The sequence below is a fragment of the Mastomys coucha genome, unplaced genomic scaffold (genome assembly GCF_008632895.1).
Source record: "Mastomys coucha isolate ucsf_1 unplaced genomic scaffold, UCSF_Mcou_1 pScaffold16, whole genome shotgun sequence".
NCBI lineage: Eukaryota > Metazoa > Chordata > Mammalia > Rodentia > Muridae > Mastomys > Mastomys coucha.
The window spans coordinates 53871661-53893657 of NW_022196898.1; the positions used below are offsets into that span (position 1 = coordinate 53871661).

The window sequence follows — 21997 nt, forward strand, 5'->3', positions numbered from 1 at the left end:
CTCTCTCTCTCTCTCTCTCTCTCTCTCTCTCTCTCACCTTCCTCCTTCCCTGACCATTTTTTGTGGAGCTATAACCTGCTGCTTAGCTGTCCTTTGAGCTCAGGAAGTGAAAATGTTGGAGCTGTGTACCATATTGACTTCCAAAAAAAATCACATTAATTAATGACAATGAGATGCCCAGTGTGGTCCCAGGGAACTTTTCTTCCCATTAATGATCACTCCTCATCTTTATAGAGACGGAGGGAATGGCCTCTTAGCACCCTGCAGTCCTGTAGGAGCTCAGCCATTTGCCTGGATGTATTGTTTGGAGGTTCATTTGTTCCTCAGAGCCTGGCGCAGTAGTTATTAGTTTAAGTTATTGCCCCCCTCCCTCCTTTAGTTTGTTCCTCATTACTGTTTGGAAGCTAACTAACCTTGCCTCATTAACATCTGCTGTTTGCCGACTTCTCCCTCCTCATCCATCACTGTCCTGGACGTTTGCCTCATTTTTATATGCAGCACTAACTGGTCTTTTTTTCCTTCTGAACTCGCCTGTCTTCAGTTGAGGCTTCATGTGATAACCACAATGGCCTCTTTAAGCCACTCCAGATGATTGGGTGGCTTCCAGTGCTCCACACCCTTAGTGGTTTCCTGGTCATACCCAAGTCGAAGCTTAGATTCTGTTGTGTTTTGTGCAAACTCACCTTTCTTCCTCAGCTGCTTCTGCTTGCTGCTCCTCAAGTTGCTCTGAGCTGGTCCTTGTGTTTCAAAGGTGGCTCTTTCTGCCGTCTGCCTAGTAACCAGCAAAGCACACAGGCTTCCATAGGCCCGGTTGGACCTTACACTTCCTGCTTGAATCTGTGCTGCCCAATAGAAATAGGATGTGAGCCACGTGTTTATTTTACTATACATTGTCTGGTAGGGACATTTTAGTAAGTTAAAAGAGGGTAAGCATTATAAAATAACAACAAAAATCTCATTTGCTCCCAAATAGAAAGTAGATGAAGCCCTCCTGACGTTTCAGACCGTGAGGAAATCGTGTTGAACTTCTTCAGTCATTCACTTTCACACCCTTAAGAGCTCTATTGGACTATGGCCACGTTTTTCTTCATTTTTAAAAATTATATTCATTTATTTGGGGGGAGATATATTTGGAGGCCAAAAAACCACTTGCCAGAGTCAGTTTTTGTTTGTTTGTTTGTTTGTTTGTTTTCCTGCCATCTGGTTCCCTGGGATCAAAGTAAGGCAGTGAGACTTGACCGTCTTCTTCTGTCAACCATCTTGATTATCAGATTTGGATGTCACTTTCTCTGACACTCCCCGGCCTGTATGAAGCACTCTTGTCTTTCGCCCCAGCGCCCTATGCTTAACCTGATCACTGTACTTTACTGCGCTGTGGTGCAGCTGCCCGCTCACTTGCCTTTGTTTCTTGTTAGAGCCTGAGCTTCTTGACAATGAAGACTTTGTGTAATTCATTTCTGTATCATCAGCACCCAACAATTCAGGCCTAAAATATTTGCTTGGTTTGTTTGTGTGAAGGAGTCTGAATGCCTAAACAACTCTCCTCTGTGGAGCGATACAGTCCTGCAAGATCAGGGCCCTCGCTCGCTCTGACCTCATCTCCTACCACACTCCCCTTTGTTCTCTGCTCCCAACACATTGGACTCCTTTCTAGTCCTTGAATAACGTTAAGTCTGAGCTAACCCCGGGGTCTTCCCACCATGTGCACTTTCTGGAAAGAGCCCTTCCAGTAAGGGTGTGTTGGTATGTTGGGTTCTCTTATTGCCACTGGCACCTCACTAAAACCTTCTTCCTTGAGAGCTTCCTAAAGAAAGCACACAGAACCTCTTCTTTTCTCACTTGGTCACTCCTTTTTAAAGCAGGGTTCCCATCATCTTCTGGAACGTTGCTTTATTGATCTGATCTACCCACTAGAACACAAGCTTCCTGAGAGAAGACTCTCCCGTTGTGTTTGGTGATATACTCTCCTAATGCAGTGCCTGACACCTAATAAATATATGCTCAATAAATACTGATTGAGAGCAAGAAAGTTAACCTATCTAGGATGCTTGGAGAGAAAGGCAAAAAGACAAGATTCTCAGAGTCTGAGCCGGGTTTCACTATTTCTCTCATTTAAAGTTTCACGGCATTCAAACGGCCTGGAAAGCCCGAGTGTGTCTGATCCTCTGCTCCCACAGCCAACGTGTGCCTGGTTCTCGAGAGAAGGGTTGCAGGGATGGAATGTGGCTGCTGCAAGCTTCCATGGCAGTTGTCAAAGATGCCCAGATAGACCTGCAGAAGGTCAGCAGGACCCACTGAACAGGAAGGGCAAGTAGGAAAGCCCTCATACAGAGGAGCCACACTGGAGTTAGCTCCTTCTAAGCCTTGAGAGGCATTGAGATGATACAGAGAGCTCAGGAGCAGGAGACCAGACGCTGTGTGTTGGCTACTCAGTACAAGGGCAAGCTCCTTCCTCAGTGCTCAGTGCTCTCTGCTAATTCTATTCACAAGACAGTGAAGACAACCTGACATGATGCATGTGAAAGCCTGTGAACCAGCCAGTGCTTAACAAACATAAGTTATGGGAAGCATTTTCCACGAGTTGTCTTGTCTGCCCACCTTCTGCCTTTAATCGTTGGATTTATTGATTGCCTATAACCCAGGGCTCTGGTAAACTTTTATTTTGTGGTAGAACTCAGGCTCTTTCCTCCTGAATGTCCCTCAAGGTTCAGAAAATCAAATCTCAACCTGTGGGAACCATTATAATTTATGATTAAAGGAGCTATAGCTCAGTATCTCAATGAATCCTGTGTGCCAATTATTTCTTAAATCTTTCCTTTCTTGAAACTGCAAGCTATCTGCTAAATCATTTGGCACTATGTTTACAGCTTGGTTCCTTACTAGTGCTGTAGGACTTCAGTTAGATTGCTCACTCTCTCAGTGTTAACCCTCTCATCTATAATATCGACATGATAATATCCTTTGCAAAGTGGTAGTTCAAGAATTCAAAGATGTATTCAATACATCTGAAGAACTGACCTAGACCTGGCACATAGTAAGACACTAACCAACGATCCCTTATTAACAAGAGCTACTAGCATAGAGCTGGATAATGCTAGAATTAGGTTTTCCTCAAATTTCTGATTGGGAAATAGAAATAAAACTAAGAAAGCAAAGTGACTCCAAGCCAAACCTGGCAGTAGTCTCTAGGCTGTCAATGCAAGCAGAAAGGTTTATGGCTTCCCTAACCCAGGCAGAGACTTAAACAGCAGTAAAAAGGTACTTTATTTTCTTGGTTTGGCAAGTGATAAATCACATTTGAAATAGGCAGTGGGTTTATGTAGAGAAGGAACATTGGCAGTATTAGTCTCGAAAAGGAACATTGGCAGTATTAGTCTTGAAATGTTGATAAGACAGTTTGGGGCCACAGGGACAGATGTAGTAGTGTAACACAGTTTCCAGGACATTTTTGAAAAGTTCCCTGGATGCATTTCAAATTTACCTAAATCCAACCTAGTAGAGGACAGGTGTTCAAGGTGACAGCATTTATCTTACTTCTAGACTAGTAAGAGATGTGCATAGTCTTTGAAGGAGGTACATAAACTGGAGATAATTGGGTCATGTGCCCCAAGGCAGGAAGAAAGAACTTGACAAGGGTTTGAGAGGATGCAGGGAAGTTGGCTAGTTATAGTTCATCCTCCTAGGCCTCTAAGGCAACCAACAGTGTCTCTTAGGTAAGTTGTACCGTACCAGGGTCTTCTTTCATTCTCTTCAGGACAAACCATTTATTCATCTTCCTAAGTGTTTGTTAAGAACCCACGGCATATCTGCACCCGGCCCCAGGGTCCAAGGAATCTGAAACAGGAAATGAAATCAGCACCATCAACTTCTGTCTTCATTCTCTTTGCTAGTTCAGCTGGGAGGTTGGGAGGACAAGGCGGGGCCTGGTAGGGGTGGGACCATCGTCTTTTATGACTCTCACGTGATTAAATGTGGTGAGAGAATGCTAGACACCTCTGTCAGCCTCACCCCTTAAATTGTAGTCTTCGCTTTTTCAGTGCAAGGGCTGTTACTAAGAAATGTTCAGCAAAGGGGTGTTATGTGAAAATCTAGGCTATTCTGAGGGTTTATTTTGGATTCTGTGTTTGATGTGACAACAAATCTTAACATGAGGACAGTGTGCTTCAGCATTGTGGAAATACCACTGTCCAGAGTCCCAAGATATACACAAGAGTCAATCCAATAATCACCCAGCCTCTCCCCACTTGTAAGGCTCCTTGTACACAGACCTATAAAATGTGATGTGGGTGGTATTTATCCCTCGGAGGCCTTCCACTCTTATGAGCCCTTGCTCACTTTGTCTAAATGAATCTATGTTCATCCTGAAAACAACTGATGTGTAGCTTGTTTTGTGTTACGATAACTTGATTAGTGGGGACTGATCTGAGCACCCTAGAACATAATGGATGATCTAGTATGTGCACAAACATGTTCCAGTTTGTGTTAAGAGTAATCTTCATGAGCAAAGACCATGTTTCTATACAGTCAGTTTGAAACTTACGTTGTTTGAATTAATCCCTTATTGATATTTTGGACAGCTGTTATGTCAATTAATGAAGTTTGTATGCTATAAATTGTTACTGCTATTTAATCTGTTATATCATTCTATCTTTTTTAACTTTATATAGTTTATAGCTGTTATTGGCTATATAATAGTTTAGAAGTTTATGTATCTTTAGGAAAAGGAAATGGTTATGCAGTCTCATTTATATCCATAAAGTTGTTTGGCCAGATATTAATATAGGTGCACCAGCTTTTAGTTTGTACGCTGCCCACCACCTCTGCCTGCCTGCCTTCCTTCTTTTCTTCCTTCTTTCCTTCCTTCCTTCTTTTATTCCTTCCTTCCTTCCTTCCTTCCTTCCTTCCTTCCTTCCTTCCTTCCTTTGTAAGCATAAACTTTTCACAACATACTTTTAATAAGGGTTCAACCTCTCCTCTAGCCCACCACCCAGAGGTAGTGGAAGAGAAAAGTTATTAGGAGATGGGGGAGTGGATCTGTTCAGCACTAGTTCTTTGGGGCGAGCTTGATCTTCTTTGGCAGCAGCTCAGCCCTGTAGCAAACACCAAGTACAGCTCAGCAGCCACTGTCCAGTCCTTTCAGCTAGCAGTCACCAGGCAGCTGTAGTTCAATCCTGAAGAAACCAGCAGGCTCACCAACCTGCCTAAGGTGAGGCCTCAGAAGTGGCAAGCTGCCACAGGAACCTCATGAGCAGTTCTTGGGTGAATCTCTCTCTATGGCAGCATTACAATACATGCCTGTCTTTAGTGAAGAATTGTGAGGCAGAGCAAACCAAGCCAATGCTCAGTGCTCATCTCCCACTGTCTGTGAGGTCATATTTATACTCCTTTATCCCTGGTCCTTTCACACGTTTGTTATATCCAAACATCCTTTTGCCTGTGTCTGGTTCAGGAAAAGAGTCTTTCACGTGTTTGCTTTAGCAAGACATCCTTTCACCTGTGTGCCACAGCAAAACATCATTTGACATAACTTTCCAAAGAAGTTTCCCCTTCCTTTTTTCCTTCCTTCATTCCTTCCTTCCTTCCTTCCTTCCTTCCTTCCTTCCTCCTTCCCTCCCTCCCTCCCTCCCTCCCTTCCTTCCTCATGACACATCTTCTGCCATTCTAGCGGTTTTTAAGTGGACAGTCCAGTGACATTTTGAATGTCCACATTATACAAGAATCACCATCATCCATCCCAACAACGTTTTTTTTTTGTTTTTGTTTTTGTTTTGTTTGTTTGTTTGTTTTGTCTTTCCAGAATAAACCCTGCTCCTTAAACAATTCCTTCTTCCTTCTGTCTCTAGCCCCTGGTGATCATCACTTGACCTCCTGCCTTTGTGAACTTAACAGCTCTAGGTAATTGTGGAGTGCTATCAAGCGGTATTTGTCCATTGGGGAATGAATCATTTCACTTAGCATTCTTTCCTGAAAATCTGTAAAAATATTCTTTTAAAGGTTTGACCATATTCCATTCTGCATAGACCATTTTGCCTATCTATTTATCTGGCATTAAACCCTAGGTTGATGGCATCTTTTGGCTGTTGTGGATAATGCAGCAACAAATGTGAATCCTACTCAAGGTTCCACTTGCATGATAGATACACAGAAGATGCATGATAGATACACAGAAGATGCATGATAGATACACAGAAGATGCATGATAGATACACAGAAGATGCATGATCGATACACAGAAGATGCATGATCGATACACAGAAGATGCATGATAGATACACAGAAGATGCATGATAGATACACAGAAGAAGATAGATGAGGTCACATGATAGCTTTGTTTTGAGAGAAACTGCCATATTGCTTTTCATAGTGCCTTTGTTTGGATTGTGCAAGATCCAAATTCTCTAAATAGGCATTAGTGTCTAGTATTGTTCCTGTGTGTGTGTGTGTGTGTGTGTGTGTGTATGTAAGCATGTATGTGTACTTATGCCACAGTGTGCATGTATTGGTCAGGGAACAACTGTGGAAATCAGTTGTCTTGTTCCACCATGTGGGACCTGAATTAGAACTCACGTCACCATGATAGCAGGCACCTTAATCTACTGAACCATCTCACCAGCCTCAAGTTCTGTGTAATTTCTTCAGCTCTGTTTTTCAATTCGTGGATTCATCTTCTGAATCAGTCTACCATTTAACTTGCCTACTGAAGTTGTGGATTGAACCCTGGAGCCTCCCCGACCCAGGCAAGCAATCAAATCACCAGAGTGTATCCCCAGCAGTGTCCATTGAGCTTTAAATTCTAGTAAGGTATTTTTTTTCCATTTGAGTTTTCTTTCACATACATTTTGCAGTGTTTGAAAGCCTTGTTATTTTCTCATACTTTTAATTATTTTCTTCCTTATTTTAATATTCTATGGTCACTTATACCTACATGTAAAGTATTTGCAAGTCAAGTTTCTTCAGCCTATTGTGCTATCTCTCTCCTCCGTGTCCCAGAATATTCTCTTGTGGTTTTGTTTAGTTTGTGAACTAATATCCTCCAGGACTATGTGGACATTCTGAATAACTTGAGTAGCAAATGGGTTTCTGTTTACTTTTGCCATGAGAGTGGAATCAACCTGGGGCATTCTTGCTTTGGGTATTTCAGAGCATAAAGAAAATATGGATACAGGTTCCTATTTTATGTGTGTCACATGTATTTAAAATTCACAGAGAAGTCTTGTGGACACCGTACCAAGTGCCATGACTAATGTATGATTTCCCCCCAGTATATTCTTTTAAGGGTATAGGTATTTTTCTTTTAACATCAAGTATATAATCCTCTGCAGGTGATGAATGAATGTTTGAGTCTCTAATATTGGTTTTGAAATTGTGTGAGTCTGAAAATATTCTGTCTCTCAGGAAAAAAAAAAATTCTGGATCACTATGGACCAGAAAATATTCTAAAATGGATAGCAGTTTTAGCATTTTCCCTGCCCTTCTGGCTTGTGTTACAGACTTACTTTTTAACTTTTGAATATTTCCTTCATTTTCTTGCCAAAGAAAAGATGTGTGTACGGGTTTACATAATTTGGGAGATTTATAAAAAAAGGTACTTCTGATGTGAAACTCTCTGGACTGTGTGAGTCCGAAGGCCCTTAGCCTTGTTATCTTTTTTTTGGGGGGGGGTATATTGTAATTTTTTTATTGGAAAACAAATATACAACTTGGAATGGATTTGAGGCAAATTGTGCCATAAACAGATTTTCTTTAAGTGGCTAAACAAAGTTTAAAAAGCAAGTAACAGTAAAAGAAAATGTTTCTGGTACAATACCAGCAGTACAAAAAAATAGTGTCCGAGTACCTGGATAAAACACCCATTTTGCAATAGTGCAACTTTTAAGTACATATTGTTGACTGTCCACAGTCCACGCAGAGTTACAACTCTGGTAAGATCAGCAGCATCATTATAACCTGTTCCCATATTAAAGACTAGAAATGGCAGCATAAAAAGGTGGGGTAATATGCCCAAAGGCTGGGGTCAGTAAGTGGTGGGTGTTTGAATATGAGAATACAGCATCAGTGTATGTATGCTTAAGCATGCCCATCAGTCATGCCCATTTCTGCTCTATACCCAGCTCTCTTCCATTTTGCTTAAAATCAGAAAAAGGAATCTGGGTGTCCTAGATTAGGCCTACAGTCCCAGAGGCAAGAGAATTGTGAGTTTGAATCCAGCCTGGGCTACTCATTATATAACCCGGCGAGCTTCATTGTGACTCTTTACCTCAAAAAGCAAGCCAACACCCCCAGACAATAAAACAAACAGTTCAGAATGGGAACAGAACCCAGAGCCCTGTGCAGGCTCTACTACCAAACTGTCACTCAAGTCCAGCCATGGAAGCCAAGACCTCCCAGGAGCTAGTGCCAGTTGTGCGTCCTTCTCGTGGCCACCTCTCAGCCTTGGTGCTCTCTTAACTTATCCACAGTTCCATCTTCATCTCCCCAACCCAGTGGTGGCCCTGAGAATAACAGCTTCAATGCTGAGACCAGTAGCAGAGAGAATATAATGAGTGCTATTGTTTGCCCTCATTTGGTGAGTCTTGGAACTCTGGTAACTCCCTCCAGGATCAGCTCACATGGCTCAGTTTATCTGGCCTTGCTTTTCTCAAGCCTGAAGCCACCGCCAAGGTTCATTTATTGAAACTGGTGCAAATGTTTGAGGCAATGGATGACAGTCGGAAAAGCCAACATATTTAACCAAATATCTCAGGAAGAAAGGCGGGGTGAGGTGCTCTGGGGAGCAAGTGTAGAACAGGAAGTGAAGACAGGGTTGTAAACTGCCTGGCTGGGAGCTGAAGGCATGCCTCAATAAAGACATGAAAGTCCTCTGAACAGACTGGGAGATATTCTTTTGTTTAGGGTATTTATAGACACCTTTGTCCACCCATTACCTGACCACTAAATTAACACAACACAGACAGTAAGTGTTTGCACATGACAAAACAAAATTAGCTCACACAAGTCAGTAAGGGAATATACCACAGGTGTGGTAGCCATAAGTCAGGATCTGTAGATCAGGGCTTGAAATCCAGAACCTTTACATACTGGGCAAGAACTCTGTCACTGAGCTACACACACAGCTTCCCTGACCCTACCTTTTCCAGACACTTTCACTAAGTATCCCACGTTGGCCCAGAATCCACTCTGTAGTCAAGGTGGGCCTGGCTTTGATTTTAATTTTGGTGGCACAGGCCTATAACCCCATTGCTCAAGAGACCGAGACATGAGAATCTGAACGACAAAGCTACTGTGGGCTACATAGTGAGAGTGTCTGAAGACAAGAAAGGGAGACAACAACAAAATGAATATATCAACACAAGGGTTCTGACACAGGTAGTTTAGAGAATCGCCGTCTGTTAGAGTAAATTTAGAAAGGGAATCTTGACTTTTGAGGGCAAATGGCAAATTGACTTTGAGTGTGGCAGGTTCAAATGGAAGACTGTGTTTGGCTGATAATTATGATCTCTGATGGATGCCTCATGAGAATTCAGGGCTAGACCTAGAATTTGGACTTCCCACTCTCCTCAAGACTGTGTCTAATCTTTTAATGAGGTGGAACCACTCTTCATTTCCCTAACGCACTGAGACATCAAGACATGGTGTCTGGGAGTTTTAAGCAGAAGACAGATGTGGCCCAATTACATTTGTTTCAAAACAATGCCTGTGCTTGCAGAGTGGAAAATGGATAGGAAAGGGGTTTGTTGAGACCAGATAGTGGAATGTTGAGACAGATAGTTTCTGTGTTTTGCCTTTTGGCAGTGGCTCTCCTTGAAAAAAAAAAGTCAAAACAACAACAACAATAACAACAGCAGCAGCAACAACAACGACCGAAAAACTCACTCGGTTTTTCTTTTAGATAGCTTCCCCCTGCCTCTAATTTTAGGGTTAAAAAAATGCACCTCTATTTGAATTCCCATGAATCACAGTAGTTCACTCTTTTCTGGTCTATGGGTGAAAATGTCCATATAAACTGCGTTTCATGGTAGGATCAAAGAACGCTCCCCTCTGCTGTGTCTACAAGTAGACTTTGGTGTCCCTGTCTCATCACCTTCCAAATTATAGCTTTCACGACTTCTATGAGGGAGTAGACAGACATGCAGCAACACAGCCAGGCACCTGAACCTCAGCAGGGCTGGCTGTGTTGGTCCTAAAACAAATTTCCACCAGGTTGGTTTGCTTGAGACAGTCTCACTGTACGACCCAAGCTAGCCTTGAACTCGTGACAATCCTCCTGCCTCAGCCTTCCAAGCACTGGGATGGCAAGCCTGAGCTGCCACCCTTACCCTTGAAGTTTTACAATGAAGTACACAGTAAGATGCCAGTAGCAAGTTGCTAAGACTGGATACAGTTGTATCCATGCAGGTCTGGTTAGCTCTCAGCATAATGTTTAAACTTTGTCCCCAGAGAATCAGGCATTTAAAAGTATGTTCTCAGAGATGCTAAAAACCATGAAAAAAAAGATTGTTTATTCATTTGTTATATATGGTTATGGAAAAATATACACAACAATTTTTAAATCTAAGGGAATGGTCTAGAACAGTGGTTCCCAACCTTCCTAATGCTATGACCCTTTAACACAGTTCCTCATGTTGTGGTGACCCCTACACCTATAAAATTATTTTGTTGCTACTTCATAACTGTAATTTTCTACCATTATGAATCATAATGTAAATATCTGATACTCAGGATATCTAATATAAGACCCCTATGAAAGGGCCGTTCGACCCTCCCAAAGGGGTTGAAAAGCACTGGTCTAGAAGTAAACACATGTTCAATATTTTTAAGTTTTACATGTTGGAGAAAAGCTCCTACCACAAGATAAAAGGCGCACACATGGCTGTGTGACATCCAACCAAATGTCCCACCCTTACAGGACTCTGGTGTCCACTCCCAAACAACTCTCTCTTCCTCACCTATCATCTTCCCCTCTGAACTGCTCCCTGGCCCGTGCAGGAAATGCAGGCATCAGCCGGCTTCCTGTTTCCACCCCTCAGTCTGAACAGCCTCCCACACTCCTGGAAAAGAACACTTTTTAAATTCTTTGTGCTGTCCCCAAGTTAAACAGCTCCAAGCAAAGCAGTACTCTTGTCTAAAAAGGGGAGAGCTGGTGGACAGACAGATGTTCCTATTGACAGACAGCTCCCAAGGTTCCCCATCTTGCTCTCCTCTTCCAGATGTTCCTTAGGAAAGCAGTGGGTATTTTTAAATCTCTTTCAGTTTTGACTCATTCCCATTTCTCATCCTCCACATATAGTTGAAGTCTTTGTCCGCGTGTTTTGTCTTTCTGAATAGCCTAAGCTGGTCTCATACTCAAAATCCTCAGCCTCCCTGGTGTTCAGGTTATAGGTGTGAACCACCATGCCCAAACCACGGCCAGCTTTCTGTCAGTCACTTAGCTTCTTTGGTTGCTGTTTCTCTACAGAAGTCTTTCAGCTTCAGGCTCTTTTACGGGTGCTTTCTCACCTGCCTGGGTTGGGCTCCCCAGGATCTGCCTTTACCTACTGTTTTCCTCTCTTTTTTTCCCCTGTGTCTCTCTTCTGTTCTTATGATAGTGACCATTGCTCATGTGCATGTGAGCGGTTTCCAAATGACACACATCTGCGTTCAGATGCCTCCTACTTGGTCAGCTATGGGTTGCCTCCTCGGTGGACACATTGTTTCTTTCTATCCAGCCTGTACTTTATCTGCTGACTTCGTTTCTTTCTTCACTGTATCTGTCAGGCTGGGGTTCTCACTCACAGGGGAGATTCCTTATATGGATGGACCTCGATCTCATCACTTTCCTGCCTCAAGTTCTCTAGCACGCTCAGAAGCGATTAATCAATCCCATTACAGTTCATATCTTCACTAAAATACGCGACAGCAGCAAGAGCCTCTTCCTCCACAGCTTTACCTTCTATGGCAGCAGTCTGCAAGCTATGCCTCCTGGGCCAGATCTGGCTTGCTTCCCATTTTTGAAAATAAAGTTGTATTGGAACATGGCCACGTCCGTCCACATACATATTGTCTATGGCTGTTTCTGTGCTACAATCAGGGTGGTGAGTAGTTGCCACTGAGACCATCTGGCTGACAAGATCTGACACACGTACGGTCTGTCTCTTTTAAGAAGAAGCTGTCCCGTCCTGGTCTCCAGGCATTTGATCAAAGGCATCAGTCTTCCACCACTGCAAACTGCAACATTAGTGCCCCCTTTGCCACTGGAAACAGGACTGTAAATGCCTTTGAATCTAGTACAGTCAGAGAATAAATTAACCCAACCCATTGACAGAGCTCATTTTTCCTCAAGGTTCCTGGATTCTTAGCAGGTTCAAAACTTTCCCTATCAGGATTACACCGAAGAAGCAAAACCTCTTGAAATTTGGTATTGTAGGACTTAGACGTGTGTTGTCCTTGTCTGGTGCCAGAATGTGAGGTTTGGCAGGACAAGCAGTCCAGAAGAGGGGATGGATGTAGAACCCACAAAACTGTCAGTACCTCATTGTCTCCAGCTATGCTGGGGTGGTATCCCCAGGGACTAAGTGCTTGCCAAGTTCTGAAGTTGGGAAAGCCTTAAGAGGGAGAGCAGCTATGGGCTGTGGCCTATACATGCCAAGGGGCAGAGCTAGCAACTAATGACAGTGGGTATTGGGGATAAAACTCAGGTCCTTTCTAAGAGTACCTCTTATGAGCCATCCCTCCCGTCTGTACCATGATCTCAAATCCATTTGAATTCCTACTTGCAATTATTCTGGGCTTATTCCCAGGAGTAGAATTGTTGGATCCTACAGCAATTCTATTCTTAATACTTCAGAGTGCCTCTCTAGGTTCTTGGTGTCTAAAGCAAGTTATGCATCCTCACCAACTGTGCATGCAGCTTCTACTTTCTCTGTGTCTTATTTGTAAAATGTCAAGATACAAAAGCAAGGGAAGAAATGCTTGCCAACTCAGTCTCAGGAAGCAGAGACAGGGCACAATAGCACCCACCTGACTGTCCACTTCTCTCCTTTTTATTCTGTCGGAGGCCCCTGCTTGTGGGATGGTCCCACTTGCTGTCAGGATGAGTTCCCCCCACCCCCGTCAATCCTCTCTGCAAATACACTCCTAGACACAGCCAGAGATATACCTCACCAGTCTCCTAGGTGACTCTAAATCCAATTGAGTTGACAGCGAAGATTAATTATTACCTTACACATATTTACCAGAATATTTTACAAGGCTTGGTGGCAAATGTCATCTTGCTGGCCCTTATTTATTTGATTTATATAGCAGGTTTTACTCTGTGAGTCTGCTCTGTATTTCTTTTAGATTGATGATACGAGCATCTATTGGGTACATATTTTTTTCATTCTTATTTATGAAAATTGTGTGTCTGCGTTTGATGGGGGGTGGGGCATTGGGCACACATATACCACAGTGCAGGTGTAGAGGTCAAAAGATGACTTTGAAGAATCAGTTTTCTACGTCCGCATCCTGCTTCTGGGGATTGAACTTAAACGCATCACACAGTAAGAGCTTTTGCCCACGTGAGACACTTCTTCTAGCCCCAAATGTGAATTTTCTTTGGAGAATTGTCAGTTTCAGTCCTCTGCCCATTTCCCAATCAGATCCATTGTTGTCAAGTTGGTGGTGGTCTTTTTTCTTCTTTTTCTTTTTCTTTCTTTTCAGTTGGGGATCTTAGCCCTTGACTAAGTATACGGTCTGCAGATAGCTTCTTCTAGCCTGTGCATCGCTTCTTTTCCTTGGTTGCTAGTGTACTTTTGTACGTGGATGCTTACATTTTGAAGTGAGCCATTTATCCACGTTAGGTTTGTTGTGTATGCTTTATGTGTCATATTAAAAAAAAAAAGTCACTGAATGCCCAGTGATGCTTTCCCTCTTCTCGTGTGAGGGATTTAACGTTCTCACACTTCCATTTCAGACTTTAATGCATTCAAGTTCACTTTTGCTGAGAATATTCTTCCTTGTTCTAATGCTGCTGAAAATTGCTCCTGCCTTTCAATGTCCTTGGTACTGTCACTGAACATAATTTGGCCGTGTACATGATGCTCTGTTTCTGGCCTCTCTGTTGTATCCCATCAGTCCGTAGGTCCGTCTTGATGCCAGCACCCCATTGTTCAGATGGCTACAGCTTTGCAGTAACATCTGAAAATCAGGAACTGTGAAACCTGTAGGTTTCTCTTTCCCTTTTAAGGACTATTTTGGCTATCAGGGTTTCCATTCTTAGGTGGTTGTATTTCTAGCTTTTAAAATTAAGCAAATACTAATTTTATTGGTAATGAACTACTAAAAGACAAGTTTGATAGAAAGCTAATCAAATGACTCCCTATGTTACCAAATAATGACTTTTTTTTTTTTTTTTTTTTAACCAAGTCCCTACTTTGTACCAAATTAATCCCCACCCCGTTTCAGGCGATTCAAGTTCTCGGTGTGTAACGTCTGCAGCGTTGTTCTTCCTTGCCGTGCCCCTTCCTTTTCTCTTTCTGACCCTTGCTTTCTAACTTCTCCACTCATGCCTAACCACTTCCGGATAGCATCATGGCTACCTCTCCATGCCTCCCCGGGCCTCTGCCTCCGGTTCTCACTGCTGAGAACACCTCCCTTGGTTTTCTAGGCCTCGCATTCTCCTTGGCTCCTCCTGTAGGAATTAGGTTACATGTCATTTTCTCCCAGCTGCCTTCGTTTCCGAAAAGATCATCCCGTCTTTTCATTTCTGTAGCTCTCACCCCGTGTTGTGTGGATAATAAATATTACGTGGCAGTTTTCAGTAGCTCTTCAAAGGCAGGCACTGGGTTTTCATGTCCCTCTCCCCACCCCCACCCCCCGCCAGTGTATAAACACAATTGATGTTACACAAATAACTTCTGTAAAACTCAACAGAACTTAAAGACGGTGGAGTCACCCAGGCAGAGGACTGCCACTTAAGAGTGAATGTTGCTGCTATGGGCAAAAGGAAGGACAAGTGGGAGAGGCCCCATGGTGCTCTGGGGATCAGGCACATTGACTCAGAATGTATGAACAGTCTCTACAGAATAGCACTGTCAGGGTTGGCTTGGAAAATTCCCCTCTTGCCGGCTCACCACACAGAACTTGTATTCAGAAAAATCTATGTAAAGTTCAAGGCCCTCCAAAGGCCACTGGGCAACAGTCCGATTCTTCTGTAGCTTAGTAGCCTTTTCCTGGAGGAATGCCAAAGACCTCTTCATTCTCCAGGGCGTTTAGATTGGAGACATGATTTTGGACAATTTTACTTCTTTACTTTACTACGGGCCTTGGGGGCCCGTGTGCTGAGGATGACTTCGATGACGATGAACCTGGGTGGGGGAAGTGGGGGACTCGGGCTCAGCTCATCAGTGAAGGTAGCCATGGTAGTCTGGAAGCACAGAGAGGCCTTATACGGGAGACTTAGGCTGCAGTCTGTAGGTGAAGGCCTTCTCTATGCTCCCCACCATGGTTTCAATGGAAGAGACAGTCCATGTTTATCCATACTATTTATTGACTGTTCATCATGGAAAATGGATGTGTACCAACTTCTCAAGGTGGGCCAGAGATTAAATTTCTTCTGCAGGAGGAATGTCCAGGAAGGGAAGCTTATTGGCTAAACCCTCAGGGCCTCTAGGTACCTTATTAGCATGGAGAACTCAGATTTGGGCTACGTGACCAACATGAGAAGTGTGGACATGTGTTCCAGGCCAAGAATCTGGAAGGGAGCAGGGAGGTGCCTACCGTCTCAGGTGTGGGTACCCAAGTGCTGGAGTCTCAGACCTGCTCTACCATACCAAGCTTCCTAGCATGGTCCGCTGTCCCACACAGGATGACCTTGAACTTTTGTTCTTCCTTCTTCCACCTCCTAAGCACTACAACTATAGGCTGTATTACTATGTGTAGTGCATGTGGTACTAAAGATCAAATCCAGAGCTCTGTGCATGCTAGGCACTCTACCAACAGAGCTGCATCCTCAGCACGAGACGTGAATTTTTAATTACCAGTATCAACCAGGTGTGCTCAGTTTTTGGCTCCAGTCACTCTTTTTTTAAAAACTGTGGAAATGTCACGTGAACTAACAAAGAAGTTGTCTGAAGGTTTTTTTTTTTTAATTAAAGAATTTAAGAAGACTTTAATATTCAACATTTAAAGAAAATGGTAAGACTTTAATAGCAGTAAGGGTACATGGTTAGAAGAATTACCTTGAATAAGTCATAAAGATCATTCCTATTTTTACCCTGATTATCATGGACCCCATGTAACTCATATCCCTTATCAAGCTAGTTTTTTTTTAAAGAATTATTATTATTAAGATTTATAAATTCCAAATCAGACATGCCTTCCTTAGTTGTGGTGAAGTAAAACTGATTTTCTTGAAATTGCTCTTTTAGACACTGTAAGTTTAGATTGCCTTTTTTTTCTAATTTTTTTCCAAGTCATCACAAAGCGCCTAGAGCCTTCTGACAGTTTTCTGTAAGAGGGTTCACGGCGCTACATGGACTTTTTGGCAAACACGGCTTTGATTTTCCCCTTTAAAAACCTGCTCTGTGATCATAATTGATCACAGACAGGCACCTGTGTCATAATTGCTGCTGACAAAGCAGCCCGCATCACCGGAGAATTCCTGGGTGTCAGCTTGCCTTCAGGGGCTTAACTAGACTTCCTCAAGCACACGTGGAGAGCTCCGTGTTAGGTTAATGTGCTAGGAGACATTTGTGAGCAAAGTATGATCCTCGTGCTCAAAAAGCTCAGAATCCAGGTAAGCAGAGCTGGTCAACAAAGATGCTTAGCCCTTCGATCGGTCTCGGACTGGAAGTGAATTATTAATTAGGAGAAGCCATTATTCCAATGTTGTAGAGTAAGAATTTTAAAGTGGGTAAGTGGTCTCTGATCCTAGACCTGGAGGGATTAGTTTAACTTTACCAGGAAGGAGTGGAACTGGGATCTGTCATGTTATACGTCTGTAATCCCAGCACATGATAGTCAAGGCAGAGCGAATCATGAGTTCAAGTCCATCCATTATGGGCTTGTCAGAGAGATTGGGGGCAGGGGCAGGGGAGAGAAAGGGGAGAATTATGGTAAAATAAGACCTGACTAAGACGGCTCAGCAGGTAAAGGTACTTGTTCCTAAGCCTGAGGACATGAGTTCAATCCCAAGGAAACCACAGAGGAATCCTGTAAGGATCCTGCTTCTTATGCAACCAGGACCACCTGCCCAGGAGTAGCACCACCCACAAAGGGCTGGGCACTCCCACAATGATAATTGATATCATTAACAAAGAAAATGCCCCTATAGACACGCCCACAGGCCAATGTGCTGGAGGCGACTCCTTAGTTGTAATTCTTCTTCTTCTTCTTCTTCTTCTTCTTCTTCTTCTTCTTCTTCTTCTTCTTCTTCTTCTTCTTCTTCTTCTTCTTCTATTTTTTTTGGTTTTTTAATACAGAGTTTTTCTGTGTATCCCTGGTTGTCCTGGAACTCACTCTGTAGACCAGGCTGGCCTCGAACTCAGAAATCCACCTGTCTGCCTCCCAAGTGCTGGGATTAAAGGTGTTAATTAAAGGCGCCACCACCACCCGGCCCTTAGTTGTAATTCTTTCTTCCCACGTAAGTTGATGTTTGTGTCAAGCTGACCAAAACTAACCGCAGGTTAGAATTGAAACATGACCTCACTCGAAGAATTCAGACCCCAGTGACAAAAAGGAATGACAGGCTGAGGGATGTGAGAGATGACTCAGAGTCAAAGACCAAGAGATTAACCAGCCTCTGTCGACTGGGCAGGATAAAAAAAAAAAAGTTCTTCTTTGCCCCCGGTTCAGGACTTAGTTGTGTCCACCAAATAGCAGATGTTAATAAAGCCAACACCTAGTAAGGAGGGAGGGCAAGGGTAGGGCTTATCCGGGGGTGGGGGGGTGGGTGGGGGACTACCTTCTCAGAGTGCTTCCTTGGTCTTGTCACCTGATCTGTGCCTGGCTAAAATCACTCTCGTGGTAGCAATCCTGAATGCTGTTCCTTGGCTGATGTTGACAAGTCATTCTCCTAAAAATAAATAAATAAACAGTAAACAAGACAAAACCCCCAAAAGCCTAACCCTTTGGCTGGTGTGAGCAGAGAAGACAGATGCTTGAAGCACAGAGTCTAGAGGACTTGGGAGCTGACGAGCTGTGTCTACTCGGCATAGAGGATCCCGTTGCCATAAATGGAAGTGGCGTTTGGAGTGTTGTTTTTGCCAGGTCTCCCGGACTTAAATGGAACTAAGTGCTCTTGCAAAGATGGAGAAGAGAAGGAAGGAGAGGAGGGGGGTGTGTCTGGGCATGGAAGCTGGCTGCCAGCCCTTGCTCTGGAGGTCCAAGTTCAAATATGCTCGCGGGCAAGCCTCAGTTAAGTTATCTGTCCTCGTACAATGAAGCTGTTGTATGGCCAGAGGCTGGAGCGGGCCACTGGCTTTCCAGAGTCCAACAGCCAGCACCTTTTGGATTTGCTCTTGATTCTCCTTCAGTTGGAGGCATTCTTCACAGGACACGAATACTTTTGATCCACCGTGCTGTAAGCTCTAGGAAGCAGGAGGTGCACTGCTCATGAGTGGGAGTGTCGGTCCTGTTAGCACACAGCTTCAGGAAGTGACAGAACAATCGGGTAATAAAGATATTCAGTAGATCCAGAAGCCATTAAGCATTTTGTTCTGCTTTTAAACATCTGCCCTGCCCCCAACAACCATTTTAGATGAAGGAATTCCTGGACTGCTTGGTTCCTTTTGCTATGTCAGTTTAAATTTGTAAGCTCCCCCTATAGGAATGACTTGACTAGATGCCCATCTGATTTTTGAAGTCCAGAGGGATTTCTGTGCCTACTGCTTACAGATTTAATCAGATGGTTCTTGAAATGGCCCTGGCCCTTTCGTTGGGAACAATTTCTAAAGTGATAAATTTTCTCTCCACCAAGCCTCTGAGTAATTCTCCCTTCCCCCCTCCCTCCCTCCCTCCCTCCCTCCTTCCCTCCCTCCCTCTTCTCCATGCATTCCCCCCACCCCATGTGCATGCTTGTGTATGAGTGGGTGCATGACTTCTTTTGAACTCACTTTAAACAGTAAATCTTTAGCAAGTTGGTACAAAAGAAAATAGGATTGGACGTGAGAGTTAGCAGAAGCATTTAGCCACAGTGATAATAAAATGGACATTTATTTGGTTCTGACTCTGCCAGGTGCTGTTAAAGGTACTCAATGAGTTGAATTCATATACTACTTAGTGTGACTATGTTATTATCATCACCTTAAAAATGGAGAAACTGAGGCACAGAAGAATAAAGTAATGAAGTGGCTAGATCATTGAGTCTGGCTCCCAAATCCATTACTTAAAGCCAAATGCTGGACTGGTTTACAATGGGTCTAATTTTCATGCCTCTTGAATTCAGGATATCCATGAATACATTTCTGAATATAGTTCCTAACTATTCATCACCTTTGTGTTCTGATCGTCAGGCATAAGTAGGAAATAATGGGAGGAGAGACAGGGTATGGGATAGTCGTGTCATTGAGAGCACACACCTGACCGTTCATGTGCTCATATATGCACATATTTGTTATTCATCTAACGACAGTGTGTGTGTGCACGTGTGTGTGCATGTGTATGCATATGTGTGCAAGTGTGCATGAGAGGCAGATGTCATCCTCACCTTTTTTTCCTCTCTGATTGAAACTGGGCCTTGTCACTCGATTGGACTTCACCAAGTCGGCGAGGTTGGCTTGCAGAAAGCTTCAGGGATCCGTTTATCTCTGCCCCCTCAGTGTAAGGATTACAAGCCCATGCACACACCTAACTTTTTAAAGTTCTGTCTTGCTTTTCCAAACACAGGTTCTGGGTATTGGACACAGGCCTTCATGCCTTACAAGGCTAACACTTACAGACTGCACTATCCCAGCAGCCTCTTTTTTCTTTGAGATCGTTCCTCATACAGCTCAGGCTGGCCTGAAACTCATCGTAGAGCTGAGACTACCATTGAGCTGGAAATGCTCTCGGCTGGATGAGCTGGGATTGCCTGTATTCACCGCCATGCCCAGCTCTGCCTCTTGCTTGTATTCACGTCATCCCGGCACTCCCTGAGACTTTCTCGGCAGGTTATACATAGCCCTTCCCCAGGGGATCAGTTTTCCCATTCCAGGTCATGGGAAGGGGCAAGAAGGGAAAGACTTCCTTTCCAAGGGCCTGTCAGGAAACCATGTTTGGAAAGGAACACGTGAAAATTAATTAGTAAGAACAGTCAAGAGCTTACCAGTCTTCTGTGCATGACAGGGTGCTCTCTGCAGTTTTAAGGTATAGGGAGACCAGCCCTGCCCTTTAGGAACTCAGCATTGGGAGTGCCAGATATGCAGGGCCCTGTCATTTATCCATACGCTATCTTTATGAACAGCATGAGTGTTTTATCTGCTGGCATGTATGTATACTACATGCAGAGATCAGATGAGGTCATCGGATCCCCTGGAACTAGAATTACAGACGGCTGTGAGCCACTAGGTAGGTGATGGAAACTGAAGCTGGGTCATCTGAAAAGCAGCCAGTGCTCTTGGCCACTGAGACATCTCCCCAGCCCTGCCTGCATCCTTTTATACTATTTTATACTCGGGACTTAAAAGTAGATCCAATTCTTACACAAAGACAACTGAATGTCATGGTGTCATTATGCTGCATGAGGCTATACTGGTATTCAAAGATACATTTGGTATGTTATTAGATGACATACGCTTGTAGAACAGTATTCATATTGCAGTTACATTTGTGTAACAAAGATAGAAAATGCATAAATAATAAAATGCATAATGATTACATCTACATAGCCAGGCATTATTTTAACTTATTAGTCTTCCGAAGAACTCTGTGGGTGCCAATGAGATAGTTCAGTGGTAAAAGTGCTTGCCCCCTAGCCTGATGATTTGAGTTTGATTCCTGAGTCACACACTGTGAAAGGAAAAACTTGACTCTTCTGACCTCCACCGGTGACATGTACATGCACACACACACACTATATCTATGAAGTAGATATTACTCATACTATTATTCAATCTTATATGGATAAGCCAATGAATAGAAAGGTTGCTACTTCTTTAATGTTCCGGAAATAGTAAATGACAAGGTCAGAATTCAATCTCAGGTGTTATGGTTCCCAAGGGTCTACTATTAGTCAACAGGCTAACCTATAAATGGTATGTAAATGTAAACAAAATCTAGACAGGCACACAACAAACTCTCAACGGTCATTAGCTCAGAGGGAAGTGGGTTGGATAGAGAGGAAGGGACACTTTCTTTTTACAGTATATAATGTCTACTTTCCCCTTTGGAGCAGTGCTGGAGATAGAACCCAGAGTTCCATTGAAGGAGTTACTCTGAAATTAGATTATGACTTATTTACAATGTAATGCTTCCATTAAGGGGTACAGATGGCTGTGGAGTCAGTGGAACCTTAGGCAAAGGGAGAGAACCCATGGGATCTGTTTCTAAGTAGGGAGAATGAGAACTGGGTCAGGTTGATAAGTGGAAAGGAAAAGAGGAATGTGAAGAGAAGGAGAAAGAACCGGGCAGCTGAAAGAGCCAGCAAAGAAGGGGTGGGGTTGAATCTGTGAGTTGATGTGTGGCCAAGAAGTAGGTATTTAACATTGTCAACTTTAAGGACCCACACTTCAATATAAAGTCTCCATGTGAAGGAGATCTGTGTATGTGGGTCACAGAAATGAAATATTTAGAACGTTTATGAAATTAATCAGTAATTGTAATTTTCTAGGTGAGGTGGAGAGGGTGGTCAGGGGGCCCTTGGAGAATTCCAGTCACAACAGGTTTGGCTCCACTGTGAGGCCAAGTGCTGTTTTGGAGGGCAAGTTATTTTCCCTTCTGCTGCTTACTATGGATGAGTAAGGTCGCCCATGGCCACAGAAGCCTGTCTGGGCAGGGGTCATGCGTCAGCTGTTCGGACACTTAGCTGCAGTGATGACAGGCCTCTCTGACTTGGTCCCATGCC

General features: G+C 43.5%; 1 protein-coding gene and 1 long non-coding RNA gene across 4 annotated transcripts in view; one reads left to right on the forward strand and one right to left on the reverse strand.

Annotated features, from left to right (window-relative positions):
• Positions 1 to 927, reverse strand: part of LOC116093575 — a 17255-nt gene extending 16328 nt beyond the window's left edge. The window contains exon 1 of the long non-coding RNA XR_004119752.1: positions 684 to 927. This is a non-coding gene — a long non-coding RNA (uncharacterized LOC116093575). The remainder of the gene's footprint in view (positions 1 to 683) is intronic.
• Positions 928 to 16601: 15674 nt separating this feature from the next.
• Tmigd3 (transmembrane and immunoglobulin domain containing 3) overlaps positions 16602 to 21997 on the forward strand; it is a 51060-nt gene continuing 45664 nt past the window's right edge. For 2 of the 3 annotated variants that reach the window (XM_031375094.1, XM_031375093.1), the window contains exon 1: positions 16615 to 16753. The gene's annotated coding sequence lies outside the window, so the exon portion shown is untranslated. Of the gene's footprint in view, positions 16754 to 21997 lie in introns of all 3 variants that reach the window. The other variant, XM_031375095.1, reaches the window with a different exon arrangement.